This window comes from Triticum dicoccoides, chromosome 2A (assembly GCF_002162155.2).
Source record: "Triticum dicoccoides isolate Atlit2015 ecotype Zavitan chromosome 2A, WEW_v2.0, whole genome shotgun sequence".
In the NCBI taxonomy this organism is placed as follows: Eukaryota; Viridiplantae; Streptophyta; class Magnoliopsida; order Poales; family Poaceae; genus Triticum; species Triticum dicoccoides.
Genome location: NC_041382.1, coordinates 546,586,231 through 546,612,666, shown reverse-complemented (window position 1 = coordinate 546,612,666; position 26,436 = coordinate 546,586,231).

The window sequence follows — 26,436 nt, the reverse complement described above, 5'->3', positions numbered from 1 at the left end:
GGGAGAGGCGGTGGTCGCGGTGGTGCTTGTCGGCGGCGACGGCTGCGCTCGGCAGGGGATGGGGAGAGAACCAAAGGAGGGAGAGGGGCACGGGGAGAGTGAGGAGAATGAGAGGGGAACGAGAGGGAGTGCGTGGCACTCGTAGGCGCGCCCGGGGCGTCGGCAAAAGCAGGAGGTGGCCGGCGTGTGGCCGCGGGCGCCGGCCACGCGCCTCTCGTCCTCCTGGCGAGAGGAGGAGGACGACTGGTGCGAGCCAATGGACTGGGCCGAGCTGGTGGGCTAGGTGGGCTGCGCCAGGTAAGTCTCTGTTCTCTCTCTCTTTTTCTGATTTTCATTTATTCTATTATTTCTGTAACTTCAGGGCTTTATTAAAATGCTAGGGCATTTCCAAAAAATCATAAAATTAATCATGGCTACTGCTTAGAATATATCCAACAGCAAACATTTTAGTTTATGATTATTTGATCATTTAAAATATTTTATAGCATTTAAATGCCCAAATGCAAATACTATAAGAATTAATCCAATGACCTTAAGATGTCCTAGAAAAATGTGCACCATTATTGTCAAAGGTTTTAACCCAAAACAAAAAGGGTGGGCTTTTTAGAAGGGCATTTCAGGTTCATTGAAAAAGTTTTTAGTAATCCCTAGTTGTTCCAGGGGGGTGCTGGGGGTTCTGTCATCCCCATTTCAGTTTTCTGGGAATTTAAACATGATGCACAAGTTCAACCAAACCTAATGCATGACTAACACAGGGATATGACAACTCACCCCCACTCAAAAGAATCTCGTCCCGAGATTTAGGATCCTCCGCGAAGAAGGTGGGGTACTTGAGTCAAAGACGATCCTCCGGGAAGAAGGTGGGGATCCGCGAAGCAACGCCTGAGTTGAGAAACATGGAAGACGTCGTGAACTCTGGAAAGATGCGAAGGTAGTTCCAATTGGTAGGCAACTTCTCCTCGTTTGGCAAGAATGTGAAAGGGTCCAATGTAACGAGGAGCCAATTTGCCTTTGACACCGAAACGATGGGTTCCCTTTAATGGAGTAACCCGAAGGTAAGGCTTCTCGCCGACTTCATAAGTCATGAGATTATGTTTACGATCATATTGGCTCTTTTGACGAGATTGGGCTGTTTTCAATTTCTCATGAATAACGTGAACCTGCTCTTCTGCTTCCTGAATCATATCCGGGCCAAAGAGTTGTCTTTCCCCGGTTTTTGACCAGTTAAGAGGTGTTCGACACTTTTGTCCATAGAGAACTTCGAAAGGAGCTTTGCCCAAACTAACTTGATAACTATTGTTATAAGCAAACTCCGCGAATGGAAGGCATTTCTCCCAACCCATTCCGAATGAGATGACAGAAGCTCGGAGCATATCTTCCAGAATTTGATTGACTCGCTCTACTTGAACACTTGATTGAGGATGGAAGGCGGTGCTAAAAGAGAGACGAATTCCCATAGCATTTTGGAAACTTTCCCAAAATCGAGAGGTGAAGAGACTCCCACGGTCTGAGTTAATTTCCAATGGGACACCATGAAGAGACACTATTCGGGAGATGTATAAATCAGCTAGCTGGCTAGCGGTGATACTCTCACGAACAGGTAGGAAATGGGCTACTTTGGAAAGACGGTCGATCATGACGAAGATGGCATTATTCCCTCTCTTGGTCCTGGGAAACCCAGTAATGAAATCCATACTGATTTTATCCCATTTCCACTCAGGAATAGCCAAAGGTTGAAGGGTGCCAGCAGGCCGTTGATGCTCTGCTTTAACACGACGACAAACGTCGCAATTAGCAATGTATTGAGCGATTTCTCTCTTCATCCTAGCCCACCAAAACCTCTGGCGTAGGTCTTGATACATTTTAGTACTACCGGGATGAATGGTGAGAGGGGATTCATGAGCTTCCTTAAGGATCAGCCGCCTCAGGTTTCGTGCCTTGGGAACCACTAAACGGTTTCCAAAGTATACGACACCTTGATCATCAACGGAGAAACAATTTGCGACTCCTTTCTTAATGTTTCTCCTAATACGGGAGATTCCCGGATCTACCTTCTGTGCCTTGATGATCTGATCCGTAAGGGTAGGTTTCGCCACCAGGGTGGATAGGAATCCTCGAGGAACAATGTGAAGATTGAGCTTACGAAATTCCTCGTGGAGAAGTGGTTGACTTTGTTGTAACATCAGATTGTTACAATAAGATTTACGACTTAGCGCATCAGCCATGACATTGGCTTTGCCCGGGGTGTAAGTTATTCCTAAGTCGTAATCCGAGATCAACTCGACCCAACGTCTTTGCCTGAGATTCAAATCCGGTTGGGTGAATATATATTTCAAACTTTGGTGATCGGTGAAGATCTCGCAACGATTACCGAGGAGGTAATGTCGCCAAGTTTTAAGTCCATGGACTACAGCTGCAAGCTCTAGATCATGTGTGGGATAATTTTCCTCATGTGGGTGTAATAGCCGTGAAGCATAGGCAATTACCTGACGATCTTGCATGAGTATGCAACCTAGTCCTTGCCGCGAGGCGTCGCAATAGATAATAAAGTCCTTGGAGAAATCTGGTGGTACCAGTACGGGAGCAGATGTCAGGCGTCTTTTCAGTTCTTGAAAGCTGAACTCGCACTGTGGGGTCCACTCGAACTTTTTATCTTTCTTGAGGAGTTCAGTTAGAGGTTTAGCAACCTTGGAGAAATTCTCGACGAAGCGGCGGCAATAGCTCGCTAAGCCAAGGAAGCTCCGAACTTGCTTGACCGTCTCAGGTGGAGTCCAATCAAGGACGGCTTGAACTCGCTCGGGATTGACAGCAATACCCTTACCAGAGATTACATGGCCTAGATAGGTCACTTCTGGCAACCAAAATTCACACTTGGAGAATTTGGCATAAAAGCGATGCTCTCGAAGTTTCGTCAATACCAGCCTTAGATGTTTGGCATGTTCCTCTTCATTCTTGGAGTAGATGAGTATGTCATCGAGATAAACTACGACGAATTTATCCAAATACTCCATGAAGACCGAGTTCATTAACCAAGAGAAGGTGGATGGGGCATTGGTTAAACCGAAGGACATAACGGTGTACTCGTATTGGCCATAACGAGTAACAAAGGCCGTTTTGGGGATGTCCCCGTTTCTGATTTTGATTTGATGGTAGCCCAACCTCAGATCCATCTTGGAAAAGACTGAGGATCCAGCAAGCTAATCATACAGATCGTTGATCCTGGGAAGCGGATACTTGTTCTTGATAGTGACCAAGTTGACAGGTCGGTAATCTACAACCATCCGATCCGTTCCATCCTTCTTTTTGACGAAGAGGACGGGGCAAGCCCAAGGAGAGGAACTAGGACGGATGAAACCCTTTTTTAAGGACTCATCGAGTTGGTTCTTAAGCTCGGCTAGTTCTAAGGGTGCCATCTTATAGGATCTCCTAGAAATTGGAACGGTTCCTGGAACAAGGTCTATCACAAACTCGACATCCCTGTCAGGTGGAACACCTGGCAGTTCTTCTGGAAAGACATCTAGAAAGTCTCGGACTACCGGAATATCCTCAAGGTCTGGAAGGGGGTTGGCATTTAGGGAGTAAAGCTGGCGCTTGGCCACTCGAGTTAAGACATTGACTGTCTTGCCCAATGGGTGAGTAAGTTGAACAGTTCTAGTGGCACAATCAATCTTAGCATAATGAGCTGACATGCAGTCCATACCCAAGATGATGTTAATGTCCGAGGACTTGAGAGCTATTAAAGATGCAAGAAAGACAAGTCTATCGACAAGAATTTCGTTCCCATGGCTTACTCTAGAAGTTTGCCATTTGGAACCCGGAGTTTGAATTACCATGGAAGTGGGCATGTCACAAAATGTCGTGTTATGCAATCGAGCATAGTTCTCGGATATGAATGAATGAGATGCTCCAGTATCGAAAAGAACAGATGTCGGATGGCAATTAACAAGGAGCGTACCAAGGACGACATTAGGATCCTCATGAGCCTCCTCGGCTGAAACATAGTTGACATGGCCACGTGCAGTGGTGACCGGCTTAGCATAGAATGTCTTTCCCGCTAGCTTACCATGGCCAACGGACTTTCCAGACTGATTGGGGTTGTTTTTCTGGGGACACTCTCGACTATAGTGACCCGGCTCTCCACACTTGAAACATGTCACAACATTGGGGCGTGGAGCAGCATTAGCAGCGGGGCCACCATAGGGCTTGGGAGGTGCAAACTGCTGGTTGGGATGAGGCGCCTCAAAGGATGGCCTCAGAACGAATCTGGGTCGCAGTGCCGTGCTTGGAATCCACACCCGGCGCTTCTGAGACCCAGAGCCGGATGAAGAGCCAAAATCACAAGAGTGCTTGCGTGAAGCGTCATAACCAGACTGGCCTGTCTCAGCACTGATGGATTTATTGACCAACTTCTGAAAGGAGGTGCACTCATGCAGACGAAGATCACGGCGAAGCTCAAGGCTAAGTCCCTTGTGGAACCTTGCCTGCTTCTTAGCATCGGTGGATACCTCTTCAGGAGCATATCGTGCCAGATTCCCAAATTCACGGCTATATGCATCCACAGTCAGTCTTCCTTGGGTGAAATTGTAGAACTCTTCCCTCTTGTGATCCATGAGACCTTCTGGAATGTGATGCTCACGGAAAGCCTCACTGAATTCAGCCCAAGTAGTGATTTGGCTGACCAGGCGCATAGCTTCAAAGTTTTCCCACCAAAGGCTAGCAGGGCCTTCGAGGTGATAGGCAGCATAAGTAACCTTATCAGCTTCGGCTACGTTGGCAGAACGTAGCTTGTGGGTGATGCTGTGAAGCCAGTCATCCGCGTCGAGGGGCTCGACGGAATGATTAAACTTTGGTGGGTACAGCTTGATGAAGTCATTGATTGACACCAAGTCATTTCGCTGATGGCGTGCAGTGTTCTGCTCAATCCGCTCCAGCAAGCGGTTAGTCTCACGCTTGTTTCTTTCCGCCTCCAGCATCACTTCCGCCAGAGAAGGCAGGTGAGGCAGATTTTCACCCCTAGCTGCACTGGCTTCCCCCTGCTCCGGGGCAGCAGGGTTACTGCGGGTGTTGACCATCCTAGGAGAAAACAAGACAATGGTTTAGATAAGGATGGCACAAACTTAGCAAGGAAGTGCAGATGTAATGGATAACATGGAATGCTAAGATGTTCATTGCACGAGAAGGTAATATAGAAACTGCCATATATATACCATTGGTCATACACACCGTACATAGTTTAGTACAATCCCAAGCTAGAGTACAACTACGGTGAAAGATATTACATCTCATCGAAGGCATTCCAAGCTCCTATACATTATTTTCCTACACCTTCGGAGCGTGATACACACCAAGTCATATCCCACGGTCATGCAGGACTGTGGAGAATACAACTACTACAATACTAGTGAAACTACTACTAGCTCAGACGGCTCCGTAGTAATCCTCATAGAAGCCGCCACCAAAACCTGGAAGTGGAACATGATCATCTAGGAACAGACGGTCCTGCGGAGCCTGCGGACCAAAGGGACTCAGATGTGGCCTTGGTCCCACAGGTGGTGGTAGACGGGGACCACGAGGAGGGGTGTTGCCTCCCACATCGCGCCACTCCATACAATCTGGCAATCCAGACCATACAGGGTACAGATCCCTCAGATCCATGTATGCTGCATGTACCGCCGATGCAAACCGAGTCAAAGTGGCCCAATGATCAGCACGACAGTTAAAAAGCCCCATACGCAAGGCCCGATTTTCGCGGTCCTTATCCTCGAGCATCTCGGCAGTGGTGCGGAGTAGTGACTCCTCATGTGTGGGGTCAGCATAAATAGCCTGGAGATACCCTTGCGCTCCCGGAAGTGAAGCTGGCATATAACGGAAGTCGGTGTTCCGAAGTAGGCCAGTCCGGACTCGCATGATGGTCATCATGGAATAGGCAGCATCCTGCACAGCCATGTCAACAGTAACCCCGAGTCCATAGGAACAGTGAAGGGGCTCAGTGGCTCCAGGATAAGAGGGATATATCCTGACGGTACAGAGGTACTGGCTCTGGTTGAAGTCTCGGAATTGCTCTTCGACAGTGTATTCGGGATACCAACGGTAACCCATCTCGATCATTACCCGGACTAACATAGCAGTATGACCGGGCACATCGAGGCACCGGGTCAGGCAAACCACTTGGTTTTGAGCACGAGTGGCCATCTGAAAGCACAACCACAATGCAAAGACATTAGAATTCCTAGGGAAAATTGGACAGCATAACAGCTGTAAATGCTCAGAAAAAGATTTGAGACATCCACAACAGTTTGCAATACCACTCAACAACATCATATCAAGGTTCTGATTCAATTGGCAACATACTAAAAGTAGTAGAAACTGTACTAAGGCTTGTAACAACAATCCTATAAGCTACTACGGATTAGTAACACGTGAACCTGATAGAAGAAGAGAGCCTAGTCCTTAACCCACGTTGAATGAGAAGAGAATGGCTCGGATCAAAGGGCATAAGGTAAAGGAGTAAAAGAGCCTTACGTTCCCTCCCACAATCAATTCCCCTACATATAACTAAAGCATTTCTAGACTCGACATCGACCAGTTTGGCTCAACAAACCTACAGGCAGTCCGGCTCTGATGCCAACGCTGTCAGGACCCCGATTCCAAGTCACATCGATCTAGCCGGTAACACCTCATATCACATTGCGGCCTCACGCACGGTATCCCCATGGGTGTCGCCTTACCATGGCCCGGGACCGTTTGCGCCTTTTGGCTCACGTATATGATAGTGTCGCTAGCATCCATATGACAGAGAACCCGGGCCGACATGGCTAGTCATGAACCCAAAGTGGCACAGACCTATGGAGACAGGCATACGTGAATCATATCGAGCATGTCGGTCATCAGCGTGTGAATCTGGGCTGTAGCACTGGGCTAATAGGACACCGGGGAACCCGGGCTATAGCAGGCTAGGCAGGACTCCGGATGTCACCGTGTGACATTTCCCCGAAGGGACAGACATAGGAACGAAGTGAAACACATGCCGGCCAGTCAAGTGTCCTGAGCAGTAGTGTTGGGCTAGCAGGACTCTGGTGAACCGGGCTGTAACCGACTACTATGGCTCGAGGACCACTAGACTACATTTCCCCATAAGAAAGGCTGTCAAGGATAAACAACTAGATTGTTGGATCCCACACATACCAAGCATTTCAATCATACACACAATATGCTCGATATGTGCAAATACAACATGGCATCACAACAAAACTCTACAACTCAAGTACTTTATTTAAAGGCTCCAGAGAGCCATACATAACATGTTCATACAGGTAGGGGTCACATGACCCGACACTCAAGTCATACAAGCATACAAGCACATGCGGAAGCAAATAGTCTGAGTACAGACACTAGAAAGCAAGAAGGCTTCTTGAAGCCTGTCTATCTACATAGGGCCCTCCATGGCCAGGATCACCACCTGGGTGGCTAGTTACTCGTCGACATCCAGGTCTACGTAGAACCCATCGGAAGGGGCGGTGTTGTCATCTGAAAACAGTAATTAAGCAAACATGAGTACAAAGGTACTCAGCAAGTCTTACATCAGAACCTACTATACATGCTCGTTCTCAAGAAGGTGGTGGAGTTATTGCAGCAAGCCAGCTTTGACTCTTGGCTAAGCTATCCAACAAGACACCACCAATAAAATAGTTTTCGCACACGAGTCCAGTACTCACCAACACAATACTCCACCGGGGATCCTCCCTCGTCATCCTACGAGAGGGCCATCCTCGGTACTCACACTTATCTTGAGTCTTTTAGTAGTATCCATTAACTTGTCTATGAACTGTATAGGCAACCAAGTAGTCCTTTATCGCGGACGCGGCTATTCGAATAGTTTTATACCCTGCAGGGGTGTACTTCTTCATACACGCTTTCACCACTTACCGCCTTTTACACGACATGTACTCGGCAACCTTCAAGCGGAAGCCCAACGAGGGTGTCGGCCACGGCCTACCTAAACACTCAAGCCTCTAGTCCAGGTTTATCGCCTATCCAGGTTCCATCCGCAGGGAGTCCGGCCGAGGTTTCCACATACGGCCCCGAACAATGTGAACAGGGTTCCTGAGACACCAAACGGGTGACTCGGTACACCGTGCCACGGTGTATCTACCGCAACATATCCCACCCCTGGGGTCAGCGCTACGCACGGCCGCCAACACATAACCTACAAACACCAGAAACTATTTGCAACTCCTGGACAGAGTACTAGGGTGATTAAGAAGCCGAGAGGGTCCATTGGTTTCGGGCCCAATGTATGGTAGTAACAAAATCTTAAATCACACGTACAGATCTCAGTTCCTATGGACGGCCTCAATGAAACAACCCACCATGTACTCGTACATGGCCTCTCATTGATACCTTTACCAAATCATGTTCAACACATCCCTCACATTACCGACATAATCATTTCACTCTAACCCATCACCCAGATGAACCAGACCTGACACAACTCTAAGCATAACAGGCATAGCAAGGTAGGAAACACATACATGGCTCAATCAACTCCTACACATGCTAGTGGGTTTCATCTAGTTACTGTGGCAATGACAGGTCCTGCAGAGGATAAGGGTTCAACTACCGTAGCACACAGCGGTTTGAATTGCGTTGTGTTAATGCAGTAAACAAGAGCAGAAGCGAGAACGTGGGTTTGTATCGGAATGATCAATGGGTTGCTTGCTTGATGTAGTGGTAGTAGGGTACTGCCCTTCACACGGATACTCAGGGTTATCCTCGGAGGCAGAACCTACCATGAAAGACACACCGAACATAATCAACACATGACAATATGCAACAATATGATGCATGCTATGACATGGCAAAATGAATGTGTCTTGGCCTAATGCAAGCCAAAACAGAAGGGAATGAACTCATTTGAATCAAAGATTCAAATGTTAGTTCATTTACCATAGCCTTATTAGTGCATTATCTTATTTTGCTTAAATAGCAAGGTTAACTTGTTTTGTCATGCATGAAACTATTACAGATGGATAGATTGAATTTTTCTGATCATTTTTGAAATATAAATTGTTTGATTTGGAGCTATGGTTGATTTTCTATGATTTTTAGAAGTTTTGGCTATTTTCTGGAATTTCCTATTAAAGAATAAATCCAGAAAAGGATTTACTGCGTCAGCATTGCGTTAGAGTGACGTCAGCGAGTCAAAGGTGCCAGGGCCAGTCAAACCTGACTGGTGGGCCCTGTCTGTCAGTGTCTCAGCTAATTAACAGGATTAAGTTAGTACTAATTAACTGTCAGTGGGGCCTGGGCCCACATGTTAGTTACTAAACTAATTAAAATTAGTTAACACTAATCCTAAACTAATTAGCAGGCCGGCCCCACCTGTCATAGGCTCGGGGGGGAAGTCAACCTGGGCCCACGCGTTAGTCCACGGTCAAAAGTGGTCAAACTCGCCGGCGTTTAGCCATCGGTGAGGCCAGACGCGGCGGAGCAGCGCGGGTTTTGCACTCCGGCGACCAAAAGGACGGCGGAGACCATCTACGTGATGCGGGGAGTGAGCCGCGTCGAGTGGTGGCAGTGGGTGGAGCTGGGGTGGCCGGAAACGACGGCGGCGAGCACGTCTGCGGCGTCCGGAGTTCGGGCGAGGTCGAACTAGTCGCTAGCAGGCACGGCGAGGGGCGTGTGGGGGTGCTACGGGCTCCTGCGAGTGCATTGAAGACGATGGCATGCTCGGTTGCGACCCAACGTGGCTGTGGCCACGACGGCGACATGCGGTGGCGGCGGCGAGCTTCGGCTCCGATGGCCATGGTGGTTAGAGGACGCGGACGAGCGCGGGGAGAGGGGGAAACGGTGGCGGAGCTCACAACGATCATGGAGAGGGGCTCGGCTTGCTCTGGGACGGCTTGGCAACGGCGAATCCGTTGATGGAGTCCGGCGGCCGTGCTCGGGGAAGACGACTCGTGGCGGCGATGTGGGGCTCCCGCGGTGGCGTGGCTCGGGGTGGAAGGAAGAGGGGGTTGAGGCGGAGCCTCTGGTCCGGTTAGAGAAGCGAGGGAGAGGCGGTGGCCGCGGTGGTGCTTGTCGGCGGCGACGGCTGTGCTCGGCAGGGGATGGGGAAAGAACCAGAGGAGGGAGAGGGGCACGGGGAGAGTGGGGAGAATGTGGGAACGAGAGGGAGTGCGTGGCACTCGTAGGCGCGCCCGAGGCGTCGGCAGAAGCAGGAGGTGGCCGGCGTGTGGCCGCGGGCGCCGGCCACGCGCCTCTCGTCCTCCTGACGAGAGGAGGAGGACGACTGGCGCGAGCCAGTGGACTGGGCCGAGCTGGTGGGCTAGGTGGGTGCGCCAGGTAAGTCTCTGTTCTCTCTCTCTTTTTCTGTTTTTCATTTATTCTATTATTTGTATAACTTCATGGCTTTATTAAAAATGCCAGGGCATTTCCAAAAATTATAAAATTAATCATGGCTACTGCTTAGAATATATCCAACAAACATTTTAGTTTATGATTATTTGAGCATTTAAAATATTTTATAGCATTTAAATGCCCAAATGCAAATACTATAAGAATTAATCCAATGACCTTAAGATGTCCTAGAAAAATGTGCACCATTTTTGTCAAAGGTTTTAACCCAAAACAAAAAGGGTGGGCTTTTTAGAAGGGCATTTCAGGTTCATTGAAAAAGTTTTTAGTAAACCCTAGTTGTTCCAAGGGGGGTGCTGGGGGTTCTGTCATCCCCATTTCAGTTTTCTGGGAATTTAAACATGATGCACAAGTTCAACCAAACCTAATGCATGACTAACACAGGGATGTGACAAGCTTTTTTTAAGGATCAACACGAGCCAAGGTCTGGCTGGTACGCCGTTGGGTCCTACCATTCGAGAATACGAAAGGAACCTTTTAAATTGCCGAATGAATCTATGTGTATTACAATACCCGTATTTTCCTTGCAAATACTAATCTCAACGTGGTAATTGATTTATGACGAGTTGTTGAATTAGAGTGATTTTGTGATATAGTGATCTCAACGTGGATTTCACATTTCATGGTATCCCTAGTAAGTTTTCCAATGCAAATTCAAATTTAAAAGATGAACAATATGGAGGTGAGAAAACTTTGTATGTATCAAGCATATGACCACACACACACACACACAAAGAGACACACACGCACGAACCCAACAACAATCCAATAAGTATAGTGCATCTATTTTTCCAAACCATGCATGTATGACACGAATTCAAAAATACTTCTTCTATTCCTAAATATTAGTCTTTTAGAGAGTTCAACAAGTGACTACATACGGAGCAAAATGAGTGAATCTAGACTCTAAAATATGTCTATATACATCCGTATGTGCCAGTCCATTTGAAGCCTCTAAAAAGACTAATATTTAGGAACGAAGGGAGTAAAATTTAAGACATCCATGGTCCTCAGTTCAATATTTAAAATGAACATGAAACTGAAACATGAATATTAAGTATAGTACTACAGTACATGCAAATGTTGTGTTTAGGCGGAGGTATGATTGTTGGGGGTCAACCCCTTGACCTTAGATAAACTTGTGGAGCTTTGTTTAGGGTTGTTTAGATTATATTTGTCCCCACCCTCCCAACCACCGATTGGTTGTGCACCCCCACCCCTCCTCCCCAGGAGAATATCATGTGCCCCCATACCTTAGATGCTATATGCCGATACGAGTTGCTTGGAGCTTGTAGATCTGAGATATAGAAGCTCACATGATGTGAGTTTGAGAATTGCACACAATTTGTACAAAAACTACTTAGATGCCCTTTGATCCGATATCCAACGACCTCGAAGCTCGTATCACCGTAGCATCTAGATGAAGGAGGACATCATATTCTCCTATATGTAAGAATATCATGTGCTACCACATCTTAGATGCTTTGGTGATACAAGCTCTTCGGAGGCATTGGATTTGTGACCCAACACCTCCTCGATGGTTCGAATGATTTTTTGCACAAAAGCCCCAAAAGAGTTCGACCACTGCTTACAAGCACAAAGACTGCTCAGATGCCATTGGATCTCAGATCAAACGACCTCCAAGCTCGTATCACCGTATCATCCAAGCTACGATAGCACCTTATGTTTTCTCGCACGGGAGAGTATGAGGTGCTCCCGCACCGTAGATTCTATGGTGATACGAGTTCACTGAGATCTAACGGCCCACAGTAGGAGGTTTGAATGTTTTTGCAATATATGGCTAATAGAGTTTGGGAAATGCGCAGAAAGTACAAGTACTACGCATGTGCCATCTGATCACTGATCATACGACCTAGATGCTCATATCACCGTAGCGGGTAATTAAGCTACGGGGAGCACCTAATATGAGCACCAGGGAGCCGTTGGATCGAAGATGCAGCGGCACACATGAGGCCTGAATGTTTTATTTGCAAAAAAACCTTTGGAGAGTTTGGAAATTGCGCATAATTACGAAGACTACTACCAAGCCATTGGATCTCACTTCCAACGGTGTAAAAACTCATATCACCATAGTATCTAATCTGCAAGGTGGATGTGATATTCTATGCCGCTGTCGTTTTTGTTCGTAAACTTGCAAAATACGTGTAACTCATGTCGTTACTTGTCTAACCGTGCAAAGTGTTTGTTAAACCATCCTACACTGAAATATCGGAACAACACACGGGGGTCCCACTTGTCATTAATCAAATTTGGACCTAAAATTAACAAATCTAAAAGACGAGATTCGAACTGGCAACCTGGACTACAAAGCGTAAGTCGATAGCCTAAAAAAATGAACGGTTACTGGCTTTGTCCCATAACTTGATTTTATACAGTACTTGTGTTGAGTAGAGTAGAGGGAGTGCCTCGTCAACACGTGCATGACCGTTGTCTCACTTACTGGTGGGTCCCGGGTCTGCGATCTCAATCTCTCTTCTCTCCATCGTCTAACCTTTGCACAGGCACACACGAAGAGCGGCGCCAGCTTGCCGTGGTGTTATTACAACTAAAAAAGCTTGGAAAATAGAAGAATCGCCTAGAACAAGAGACATTGTGGCTGGTCGAGACGGAGCTAACCACATCTATCCTCCGTGCCACGTTTGCATGATGAAGCTGTGTGGCTAGTGGGGTGTTTTCGACCGACTGGCTGGGTCCCGAGGTCGAACCATAGGTACTACGTCTGATATAGTATATTTTTACATGCACATTTTTCCTCCGTGCTGAGACATGGCACACCCTACCGCGCGGTTTCGGGGTCCTCCCGGGTGGTGCACGCATATATTCTTCCTGACGTGGGACGCCCTACCGCGCGTTTTCTAGGTCCTCCTCGGTCGTAGCGCCGAAGCAAGTAAATGAGTCGTCAAATCATGAAAGACCACCTTTCCCGCCGAGTACATCAGTGAAGCACGGTGGCTAGCCAGTTGGGCTAGTTCGACCGATTAGCTAGGCCGCCGCCACATTTGTTTTTTCACCCCTTTTTTATCTACTTGCCGGCAGGTAAATTTAAATATCCACCGCGACGTTGCTCTGGTGTTTGGGTGCGGCAGGATTTTTAATTTTTTTGATTGACGTGAGCAGGCGTGGCAGGATTTTTAATTTTTTGATTGACGGGAGCAAGGGCAGCAGCAATTAGTCATGATGACTCCGCGTGTAAAAACCCACTGCTCCCTGATGTGAGAAGTCGTCGACTGGTGTTTTACCGTGGTGAAAACCAAAATATTCCCTTCTCCCTCCGCCTTCCCGTAGATTGCATTGCCTTTTAGCCATTTCGCCCCCTTTGCTTCCTCTCCCCATTGCTTCTACCTGGTGCCATGGCGGCGCAGCAGATCACGGAGTCCGAGGTGAGGCTCCTAACACAGGAGCTCCATGCCAAGGATGCGGAGCTCAGGGCCAAGGACATGGAGCTCCATGAGCTCAAGGAGGAGAGGAGTGCCATGCTCCTCCGTTATGTGCGGGAGTTCATGGAGCTTCAAAAGCGGCAGGCGTCCATGACAAAGATGCTCGAGGCGTCGGCGGTGTTGCTGCAGAAAGCGGGAGATACGATAGGCCGTTAGGGGAGCCGGCTGGAGCGCGAGCGGGCCGATCATGACGAGGTCCAGGATCACCTCAGCCACTTGGTGAACCAAGTTGCCACGCACGTGTTGCGGCTGCACAATGCCTACCGTCGTGCCAGCGCGACGATGTCGGCCGTCGGGCTAAACCCATTCGACCACCCGATCGACTTCAATGAGCTGCGGCTTCCTGACCTGGTCTCCTTCTTCACCTATATCTTCGAGGAGCTGAGCTGTCTCCGCACGATGGTGGGGGCTGAGCTGGACAAGGAGGGGTTGCGGGCTGCCATCACCGTTGTCGGGCGAATCCTTTCAAGGCTCCGTCGCCGGAATCCATTCGTGCCATTGGACGCCGTCTTTGACGAGCTGGCTCCCGTCGACCGGGAGCGGGCTCTACAGGTGGTTGCACCCTGCATCACCAACGTCGTGCGCCTCAAGAAGCAGAGGGACTTCGGTGGTGTTTAGGTGCCCTCTGCATGGACATGTCCATGTCTCGGCACAACATGACCGTTGGATCAAACTCAGACGGTGCAGATCAGTCACTGTAGCACAAAGCGTGTGGGTGTGTTTGGTTGCATTCTCATCTCAATATAGTTGTTTCCTCTTCGTGTATTTTTGTCAACCTAATAGTGTGGACTCATGCACCCTTCATGCACTCTGCCAAACACCCAAAAGTGGGTCGAGAAGGGAACTTTTGCTCCCATCCCGTGCACCCTTCATACACCCTGCCTAACACTATTCGTGCTTCATATGATTCATGTTTCGTGGAGTACTGTAGCATCGTACTCTCCGTGCGCTATGGACCTAGTTCTGTTAACATTGATCTCATCGTTCATTCTCGATCGGACAGTCGAAAAAGCGGTACTATGTTACATATAGGAGTAGTTGACATGCGCACAACATCATTTGTTATCGTCATATCTTACTACACTAGCAACAAGATTGTGTAGTACTGACGTGTGAACCACTGCACATGCCCAGTAGTAGGAGCACTGTGTATGTTCAAGTGGCTGCCGTGTTTCGCACTCCTCCGTCGTAAGAGTGGAAACACTTGCTGTAATCATTTTTTTCTCCAGAAAAACAATGGACACGCTCTACCGTGCAGATCCTCCTCCAGCCATGCACTAAATTACTCACTTTCGCCGACGTGTGGGATAGCCAGCACCTGGGTCCACCAGCCATGCACTAAATTACTCCGTAGTAGAGTGACGGTAGACTACCCCGATCAAACTGCCGAAGTAATGCCCAATGAGCCGTCAAATCACAAAACCCCCTCCTTTCCAGCAGTAAGTTGGACGGACGAAGCAACCATCATTTCACTCTTCTCTCTTAGCTTCCTCTCTTGAAGAAAACCCCCGCTCGCTTCGCTTCTCCCTCATCTCGTTCCTCCTTTCACTCTTATCTCTCAGCTTCCTCTCTTGGATGGACGCCGGAGCACCGACCGACGTGATGTCTATGGCTCTGGCCAAAACCGTCGAGGCTCATGGTACGAAGAAGCGCAAGCACCCCGCCGAGACTACCGCAGACAAGCTCAAAGCCATCGCCCTGTCCAAGCCCCCCTCTCCGGGATCCCTCATTAAGCAAGTCCAGGTAATGTCTCTTGTTGACGATCTTTTTCTCGATCTTGATCGTGTTTTTTCATCTAACACGCAGTACTAGTACTGGTAGTACAACTTTCTGGGTGATCTTGCATGTGATTTTAGTGTGCCAAACGACGCTTCTAAATTCCTCTTTTGACCAAAACATGCAAGAGGTTGACACTGATTTCTTATAGACTACTTTCAACTACTCCCTCTGTCCCAAATTTCTTGTCTTAGATTTGTCTAGATACGGATGTATCTAATACTAAAATGTGACTTGATACATCCGTATCTAGACAAATCTAAGACAAGAATTTTGGGACGGAGGGAGTACTTTATGAACATAAATGCTACCTTTTAAGAGGGTATATTTGCCTCAGTAACTTGTGTTATGGATATTGCATGTAATCCCTCTGCTCTCATGTCTTTGAAGACATGTTCTAGTGTCTTTGTTCACTCATTTCTATGCGTATATCTAGTCATATATGGAGTATAATATCAAAAATCATCTTATATTTTTTAACAGAGGTAGTAATAAAATATGGTTTCTGTTTGAATTAGAACCAGGTCCGCGGTGGAGATGAAGTTCTCAAAGTCATGCCGTGTGAACTGGAAGACCTGATGATGAGTTCTACTACTGAACTATCCAGCTGCTGTGTCCTTGTCGCCACGTGTCCTGAACTAGTGTTTTCCTGTAGCATTGTTGTCAGGCGTGTTCTCGAGGCTGTACTTGACCACAATAATTTCCTGGTTGTGCCTTCGATTACGAATGGTGTGGTTCTTATAAAGCTTCCCAACAAATCTGATGCGGCATGTGTTCATCATCATGTTTATGAGTGGAAAGACCACTCTGTTAGGTTCTCCAAGGTTAAAAAGATGGTGATGGTGCATGTAGACATCTCACACGAAGTCCATGGCCTAGTCAGTTATGCGGGGTTCATCCCGTAGGTCGGTGGCAAGAAATAGTCTGCAGAGTTTAGTTAGTGCAACTTTGCTTGTCTGTAGTAAGTACTATTGTTCAGTACTTGATTTGTGTTTGTGAACCCTGTATTGTTTATTAGTACTGCCACTTTTGGTGTGTGGTCAGTCCTGAGAACGGTCTATGTTAATGTCTGTCCACTCAATTTAGTCTGTATATTTTGAAGTATCCAAATCATATTTTTTGTGAGGACGGTTTATCAATTATGGTTACACTCTAATATCTGTATGCATGAAGGGTTTAGCGCACCCACCAGGATTTCCAGTCCCATGGATGTTCGGTCCATACGATTTGTCATGACATTTGGACTGTCCTGCTTGTGGGAGTAGACGGGGCCCTGCATGCCACGCGTAGTTGGACAATCAATCTTATGTTTAGTACTTCAACATAGTGATTTCCTGGTAAGGATTCACTCGTGTCACATCAAGTAAATCTTATTGATTTACTGTCTAAATCTTATTGATTTAATGTCATGTTTTCTTTCTTTTCCTGCAATTTTACGATGCAGGTTTTGCCATGTGACATTCATCACAGAATAAACCGTTTGGTTTGCTCTACGATGGCTATTTTTGCAGGTTTCACTTCTTATGTCATGTCAGTAACGAAGGCACTGTCCATCACTTATATTACTGGAAAAATTTGGATCAGTCTATTGTCTGAGTACAAGCTGAATCCCTATGATGAACTGCAGTTTGGTTTAACAAAAACGCCACAATTAGTCCTTCTCGCGTTTAAAAGAAATGAAGAAAAAACTGGTTCACGGTCACAGATCCTAGTCAAGTTAGAAAGCTGATCATAGCAGACCAGACATGATCACCATTGTCTCGCACAGATCGAGCACCGGCAGTTGCTCTAGCACTGACAGCGGCAGCAGCTCAGTCTAATCCAGCTGAGGATTGGGCATCGACACCGGCACCTGCTCCGACACCGGCACCAGCTCTACAAGGAGCACCATCTCCGGCAGCAGCAGTGGCTTCGGCACCTGCACCAACACTTGCACTTGCATCTGCTTCGGCCCGTGCAGTTGCACCGGCAACAGACTGGGCTGCAGTTCGCACTTCATATACCAAAGTCCTTACAAAAACCGACATGTCCACCTTCTTGGTAAGCATTGGCCGCCCAAGTGCTTCGTTCTTTTTTCTTTCCATGTTGTTTCACATGATTCACTGTGTTGATCTAACTGTTTGGGTATGTCTTCTTGTTTGCAAACAGAGAATTCCTAGAGCAACGAGGGAGTCGTTCAACAATCCGGGCGACCGCGGCCAAGTTTCTCTTACCATGCACAGCCTTGGTGTGAATGAACCTGCTCAATATACCGTAAGTACAAAGGATGGTCGCATGATGATTGATGCTAAAGGATGGTAAAGGTTCAAATCTAAGTCATATCTTGCGGTAGGGGATGATGTCAAAATCGAACTTTCTCAGCAAGGAGAGCTGGTACAAATCAACTTTGAAATTCTTCAGTAGCAGCACGCAACTGCCGAACTGATCTATCCTCCGAGAGATTTTGATGTAATAATCTGGCATGGTGAAACAAGTGTCCTGTGTGTATAAGTAGTACGACAGTATTATTTATCACATGGTATATTGTTGATAGAATTGCAACTCTGATTGCTGGTTAGGAACTATCGTTCGATTTCATTCCAACAGTTGCCATGTTTTATTCAATTTTGTGTATTCGCCTTGCGACAGCATCTAAAACCAGCGCTGTACCGATCGCTTGCAATATGAAAAGCGCTGAGGTAGAACACATGGGCCCCCAAACATGCAGGGTCGGCTTGCGGCCCAAAGTCCAGAACCGTGAGCCTATCTGAGTATTATATTCTCAGCTGAACCCCCATAAAAAAAAGCTGAACCCCCATAATGCCCGTGTGTTGCAGAGCGAGTATATTTCTCGGCAAGGTGAGCCTGTGATATAAAAGATTTGTATATTTCTTTACAGAGGGAGTATCTCTTTGTCAAAAAATATATTTATGTGTAACTAGTTACTCCTGTCTTTCTACTTCCTTTCGCTGATATGTGGGGCAACCGGCAATGGGGTCCACGTGCCATATGCACAAATTAGAGTGCACAACTTCACGGTAGACACACCCCGGTCATAGCACCGCAGTAATGCCTAATGAGTCGTCAAATCACAACCCCCCCTTTCCAGCTTTAGCAGTAAGCTGGACGAACGAAGCTGCAATATTTCACTGGGCCTGAATCCCCTTCTCCCTCGTCTGCTTGTTCGGAGAAAACCCCCTCTCAGCGATTGCATAGGGTTTTCTCATGGAGAACCAGATATGAATTCTTCATCCATCCCCGATAAATCCAAGTCCCTTGGTCGCAGGTAATCCTAGGATGGCAGCCGCCGCCGTTGATGCATTTTTCTTCCTACTGAATCTAGTGTGTTTCATTTGCAGTGCCCAAAGTGCGAATACCCTATAGGTTTCTGCACCATCAGCGAGACGCCACACTTGTTCCTTCTCATCCTAACACAACATTTTGAAACGCCCACAGTATGTTCCTAGAATCCTCTTTTCTATCCGGGAGGGTGGGTTTTTTTTGAACATGCTGTGTTCTCATATTATTTTTCCTGGCAGTGTATTATTTGCTCTGCCAGGACACATGTACTCAAGATGCTCGGCCTTGCCATAACTGAATACACTAGTTTAATGGTCACAGTGAAGACAAGCCATGGATATAAGTTCTGAGTTGGGTTCATGAACCAAGAAGGTCGCTGCTTTTTTATGGCTGAACTTGGATAAACTTTCTCAAGTGTTACAGACTGAAAGTTGGCGCACGAATGTTGATGGAAATAGCAGAACCTGGTCTCATCTTCACTGCGATCTTCCACCCCGACATCGTTCCAATTGTTCATCCATGTTAGTTTTGTATCTGGTTCTTGCTTGTTGCCTCGATTACTTATTAATCCACCTATTCTGTCTAACTAATCACAATTTAACTTTAGAAGTAGCAACGAATCTCTCATGAAGATGCTACTTCTAACTAATATTTTCTTATAGTTGGTGGCACGTGTAGGTTTTTTCAGAGTTAAGCAGTCTGCTCGTTTGTTACTCTGTAATAACTCGGCTGTTACTAATGGCACTGAGGTTGACTGGATCGACATCCACAAGTTCCTACAATTTATTGTTCGTCTTGAGGTCCTTGTGGGGCGTTTCAATGGTGGAAGGTCACGTGGGATATGTGTGCCACTGCTGCACTCGTTGAATAGGTCCAACTATGTCGAGAAACTTATGGTACGAGCTATTTTCTGTTATATATGTTGTTCATAAACTATTGCTTATGCACAGTTTTACAGTTGTGATCTTCTTGAAACAGGAACTGCCGAGTTCTATTGTTCCTATACAGATGCCTGACCATGGTCGGGTCAGACTTGCGCTTGGTCACGACATGATGTTTATGTCGACCTACTCAATTCCCCTTGGAGGTGAAAATATACTTATTCATGGGTGGTCTCAAATAATGAAGGCCCGTCCATCTTGGAGAATAGGACAGAAGATTATGTTCATGCTTTTCCATGGCTCTAAAGCGAATATCCTGTTTATTGACCATGTTGCGAGATGAAGACGCTTTCAGAAGGTTGTGGATGCGCGGGGTGGCACCTGGGCCTTGTCCTGGGGCTTGGCGGCCTCACCCTTGGTTAACTGTAGGCAAAGTAGCACTGTTCGAGGCGTGCTTTATACGGTTGAACCTGTATAAGTACTCATACTGCTTTCAGCTTTGGCTGTTAAGTGCCCCTGCTGGTTTCAGTTAAGGTTGTTAAGTACTCCTGCTGCTTTTACAGTCTGTCATGTTTCTTCAGTCCTGTCTTCCTCCAGCCGCCAACACCAAACCAGCGCCGGCGGGGCCGCCTACTTCCGCCTCCCACGGTTGGTTGCGCCTCAGCGCACACATCGCCGCCCCACCGTCTCCAAAATCGTTAACGCCGACATCCTCCGCGCACTTTGGTGCGCTCGCCGCGGCGCCGCCCTCTCGCATTGTCAACATGGTCAACAAACAACAGGAATCGGCAGAAGTATGTGGAGAGGATGACAGTAGGGGCCCACCACATCAGCCTATGGAAAAATAAAATGCTTCCTCCTAGTGTTTTCCTCACATCTGGGACCCACGACATTGTGAGCGTATATAGTCAATAGACAAGAGAACAACACAAGATCGGCTGACACCTGGGATGTAGCTACTCGAGTAGTATTTTTTTGTTTGGTATTGTTGAGACAGAGTAGGGTTTGAACTGGGTTGTGGCCCGTCTAGCCTAGGCTTATATTTTATGTTCACCATGTGACCAACCCAGCTATTTTTTCTTTGTGAAAATGAGCCCAGTTTATTTTTTCTGAACAATACCCAATCCAGGCCTACTTATTTTTCTATGCACTGATGGGCTGCAACTCTTTCAAGACGCCTGAAAATCTTGAAAGTAATATGAAATGGGTTGCAGGTGCAGGTGCCGGTGGACCTCCGGGCTGTCCACGAGGCAGGGGGCGCGCCCAGGGGGTGGGCGCACCCTCCACCCTCGTGGGCAGCCCGGGACTCTCCTGGTCCAACTCTGATACTCCCTGGGCTTCTTCTGGTCCAAAAATAAGTTCCGTGAAGTTTCAGGTCAATTGGACTCCGTTTGATTTTCCTTTTCTGCGATACTCTAAAACAAGGAAAAAACAGAAACTGGCACTGAGCTCTAGGTTAATAGGTTAGTCCCAAAAATTATATAAAATAGCATATAAATGCATATAAAACATCCAAGGTTGATAATATAATAGCATGGAACAATAAAAAATTATAGATACATTGGAGACGTATCAGGCGGTCCCCCTTTCCTTCTCTCCCACTCCCTCTTCCTTCTTCTCCTACTCCAACTAGGAAGGGGGGAAACCTGCTCCAACTGGGAGTAGGACTCCCCCCCCTTGGGCGCGCCCTATGAGGGCCGACCCTCTCCTCCTTCCCCCTTTATATACGAGGGAGGGGGCATCCCATAGACACACAAGTTGATTGTTTAGCCGTGTGCGGCGCCCCCTCCATAGAATTCCACCTCGGTCATATCGTTGTAGTGCTTAGGCGAAGCCCTGCGTCAGTAACTTCATCATCACCGTCATCATGCCACCGTGCTGACGAAACTCTCCCTCAGCCTCAACTGGATCAAGAGTACGAGGGACGTCACCGAGCTGAACGTGTGCAGATCATGGAGGTGTCGTGCGTTCGGTACTTGATCGGTTGGATCGCGAAGATGTTCGACTACATCAACCGTGTTTCATAACGCTTCCGCTTTCGGTCTACGAGGGTACATAGACATACTCTCCCCCTCTCGTTGCTATGCATCTTCTAGATAAATCTTGCGTGATCGTAGGAATTTTTTTTTTGAAATACTGTGTTCCCCAATAGTGGCATTCAAGCCAGGTCTATGCATAGATGTTATATGCACGAGTAGAACACAAAGGAGTTGTGGGCGTGGGTATATACATATTGCTTGCCCTCACTAGTTGATTCTTGATTCAGCGGTATTGTTGGATGAAGCGGCTCAGACTGACATTACGTGTACGCTTACGCGAGACTAGTTCTACCGACGTGCTTCACACAGAGGTGGATAGTGGGTGTCTATTTCTCCAACTTTAGTTGAATCAGTTTCAATGAACAAGGTTCTTTCTGAAGATCAAAGAGCAATCACTATACTACGTTGTGGTTTTGATGCGTAGGTAAGAACAGTTCTTGCTAGAAGCCCGTAGCAGCCACGTAAAACTTGCAACAACAAAGTAGAGGACATCTAACTTGTTTTTGCAGGGCATGTTGTGATGTGATATGGTCAAGACGTGATTATATAAATTGTTGTATGAGATGATCATGTTTTGTAACACAGTTATCGGCAACTGGCAGGAGCCATATGGTTGTCGCTTTATTGTATGAAATGCAATCTCCATGTAATTGCTTTACTTTATCACTAAGCGGCAGCGATAGTCGTGGAAGCAATAGTTGGCGATACGAAACGATGCTTCGATGGAGATCAAGGTGTCAAGCCGGTGACGATGGTGATCATGACGGTGCTTTGGAGATGGAGATCAAAAGGCACAAGATGATGATGGCCATGTCATATCACTTATTTTGATTGCATGTGATGTTTATCCTTATGCATCTTATTTTGCTTAGTACGGCGGTAGCATTATAAGATGATCTCTCACTAAATTTCAAGGTACAAGTGTTCTCCCTGAGTATGCACCATTGCTACAGTTCGTCGTGCCGAGACACCACATGATGATCGGGTGTGATAAGCTCTACGTTCACATACAACAGGTGCAAGCCAGTTTTGCACAAGCAGAATACTCGGGTTAAACCTGATGAGCCTAGCATATGAAGATATCGCCTCGGAACAATGAGACCAAAAGGTCGAGCGTGAATCATATAGTAGATATGATCAACATAGTGATGTTCACCGTTGAAAACTACTCCATCTCACGTGATGATCGGACATGGTTTAGTTGATATGGATCACGTGATCACTTAGATGATTAGAGGGATGTCTATCTAAGTGGGAGTTCTTAAGTAATATGATTAAATTGAACTTAAATTTATCATGAACTCAGTCCTGATAGTATTTTCATATCTATGTTGTGGATCAGTTGCTCGTGTATAGCTTCCACATTTTATTTATGATATGTTCCTAGAGAAAACTATGTCGAAAGATGTTAGTAGAAATGATGCGGACTAGCTCCGTGATCTAAGGATTATCCTCATTGCTGCACAGAAGAATTATGTCCTTGATGCACCGCTAGGTGACGGACCTATTGCAGGAGCAGAGGCAAACGTTATGAACTCTTCTTTAATAATAAAGTATGAACTCCTTGGACGTTATGAACTACCGAACCTCGTAGGTCAACCAGAGTATGATTCACACCAGAGTGGTATGGTAATCCTGTTCTGGAGGTCATGTTACTTGACCATGACGAACCTACGAACTATGAGGAAGCGATGGTGAGCCTAGATTCCGCAAAATGGCTTGAGGCCATGAAATCTGAGATGGGATCCATGTATGAAAACAAAGTATGGACTTTGGTTGACTTGCCCGATGATCGGCAAGCCATAGAGAATAAATGTATCTTCAAGAGGAAGACGGACGCTGATGGTAGTGTTACTATCTACAAAGCTCGACCTATCGCAAAACGTTTTCGACAAGTTCAAGGTGTTGACTACTATGATATTTTCTCACTCATGGCGATGTTTAAGTCTGTCCGAATCATGTTAGCAATTGCCACATTTTATGAAATCTGGCAAATGGATGTCAAAACTACATTCCTTAATGGATTTCTTAAAGAAGAGTTGTATATGATGCAACAAGAAGGTTTGTCAATCCTAAAAGTACTAACAAAATGCGCAAGCTCCAGCGATCCATCTATGGACTGGTGCAAGCATCTCAGAGTTGGAATATACGCTTTGATGAGTTATTCAAAGCATATAATTTTATACAGACTTGCGGTGAAGCCTGTATTTACAAGGAAGTGAGTGGGAGCACTACAACCTTTCTGATAAGTATATGTTAATGACATATTGTTGATCAGAAATTATGTAGAATTTTCTGGAAAGCATAAATGAGTTTTTGAAAGGAGTTTTCCAAACAAAGACCTCGGTGAAGCTGCTTACATATTGAGCATCAAGATCTATAGAGATAGATCAAGATGCTTGCTAAGTTTTTTCAATGCGTACATACCTTGACAAGATTTTGAAGTAGTTCAAAATGGAATAGTCAAAGAAGGAGTTCTTGCCTGTGTTGCAAGGTGTAAAGTTGAGTAAAGACTCAAAACCCGACCACAACAGGAAATAGAAAGAGAATGAAAAGTCATTCCCTATGCCTCAGTCATAGGTTCTATAAAGTATGTTATGATGTGTACCAGACCTATTATGTACCTCACCATGAGTTTGGCGACAGGGTACAATAGCGATCCAGGAGTGGATCACTAGACAACGGTCAAAATTATCCTTAGTGGAATAAGGATATGTTTCTCGGTAATGGAGGTGACAAAAAGTTTGTCGTAAAGGGTTACGTCGATGCAAGCTTTGACACTTATCTGGATGACTCTAAGTCTCAATCTGGATACATATTGAAAGTGGGAGCAATTAGCTAGAGTAGCTCCATGCAGAGCATTGTAGACATAGAAATTTGCAAAATATATACAGATCTGAATGCGGCAGACCCGTTGACTAAACTTCTCTCACAAGCAAAACATGATCACACCTTAGTACTCTTTGGGTGTTATCACATGGCGATGTGAACTAGATTATTGACTCTAGTAAACCCTTTGGGTGTTGGTCACATGGTGATGTGAACTATTGGTGTTATATCACATGGTGATGTGAACTATATTATTGACTCTAGTGCAAGTGGGAGACTGAAGGAAATATGACCTAGAGGCAATAATACAGTTGTTATTTATATTTCCTTATATCATGATAAATGTTTATTATTCGTGCTAGAATTGTATTAACCGGAAACTTAGTACATGTGTGAATACATAGACAAATAGAGTGTCCCTAGTATGCCTCTACTTGACTAGCTCGTTAATCAAAGATGGTTTAGTTTCCTGACCATAGACATGTGTTGTCATTTGATGAACGGGATCACATCATTAGAGAATGATGTGATGGACAAGACCCATCCGTTAGGTTATCATTATGATTGTTTATTTTTATTTCTATTGCTTTCTTCATGACTTATACATATTCCTCTAACTATGAGATTATGCAACTCCCGAATACCGGAGGAACACCTTGTGTGCTATCAAACGTCACAATGTAACTGGGTGATCATAAAGATGCTCTACGGGTGTCTCCGATGGTGTTTGTTGAGTTGGCATAGATCGAGATTAGGATTTTTCACTCCGTGAATCGGAGAGGTATCTTTGGGCCCTCTCGGTAATGCACATCACTATGAGCCTTGCAAGAAATGTGACTAATGAGTTAGTTACGGGATGATGCATTATGGAATAAGTAAAGAGACTTGACGGTAACGAGATTGAACTAGGTATGATGATACCGCCGATCGAATATCGGGAAAGTAACATACCGATGACAAAGGGAATGACGTATGTTGTTATGTGGTTTGACCGATGATGATCTTCGTAGAATATGTAGGTGAAGGAAATATGCCCTAGAGGCAATAATAAAGTTATTATTTATTTCCTTATATCATGATAAATGTTTATTATTCATGCTAGAATTGTATTATCTGGAAACATAATACTTGTGTGAATACATAGACAAACTAAACGTCACTAGTATGCCTCTACTTGACTAGCTCGTTAATCGAAGATGGTTATGTTTCCTAACCATAGACATGTGTTGTCATTTGATTAACGGGATCACATCATTACGAGAATGATGTGATTGAGATGACCCATTCCATTAGCTTAGCACCCAATCGTTTAGTATGTTGCTATTGCTTTCTTCATGACTTATACATGTTCCTATGACCATGAGATTATGCAACTCCCGTTTGCCGGAGGAACACTTTGTGTGCTACCAAACGTCACAACGTAACTGGGTGATTCTAAAGGAGCTCTACAGGTGTCTCCAAAGGTACATGTTGGGTTGGCGTATTTTGAGATTAGGATTTGTCACTCCGATTGTCGGAGAGGTATCTCTGGGCCCTCTTGGTAATGCACATCACATAAGCCTTGCAAGCATTGCAACTAATGAGTTAGTTGCGAGATGATGTATTACGAAACGAGTAAAGAGACTTGCCGGTAACGAGATTGAACTAGGTATTGAGATACCGACGATCGAATCTCGGGCAAGTAACATACCGATGACAAAGGGAACAACGTATGTTGTTATGCGGTCTGACCGATAAAGATCTTCATAGAATATGTAG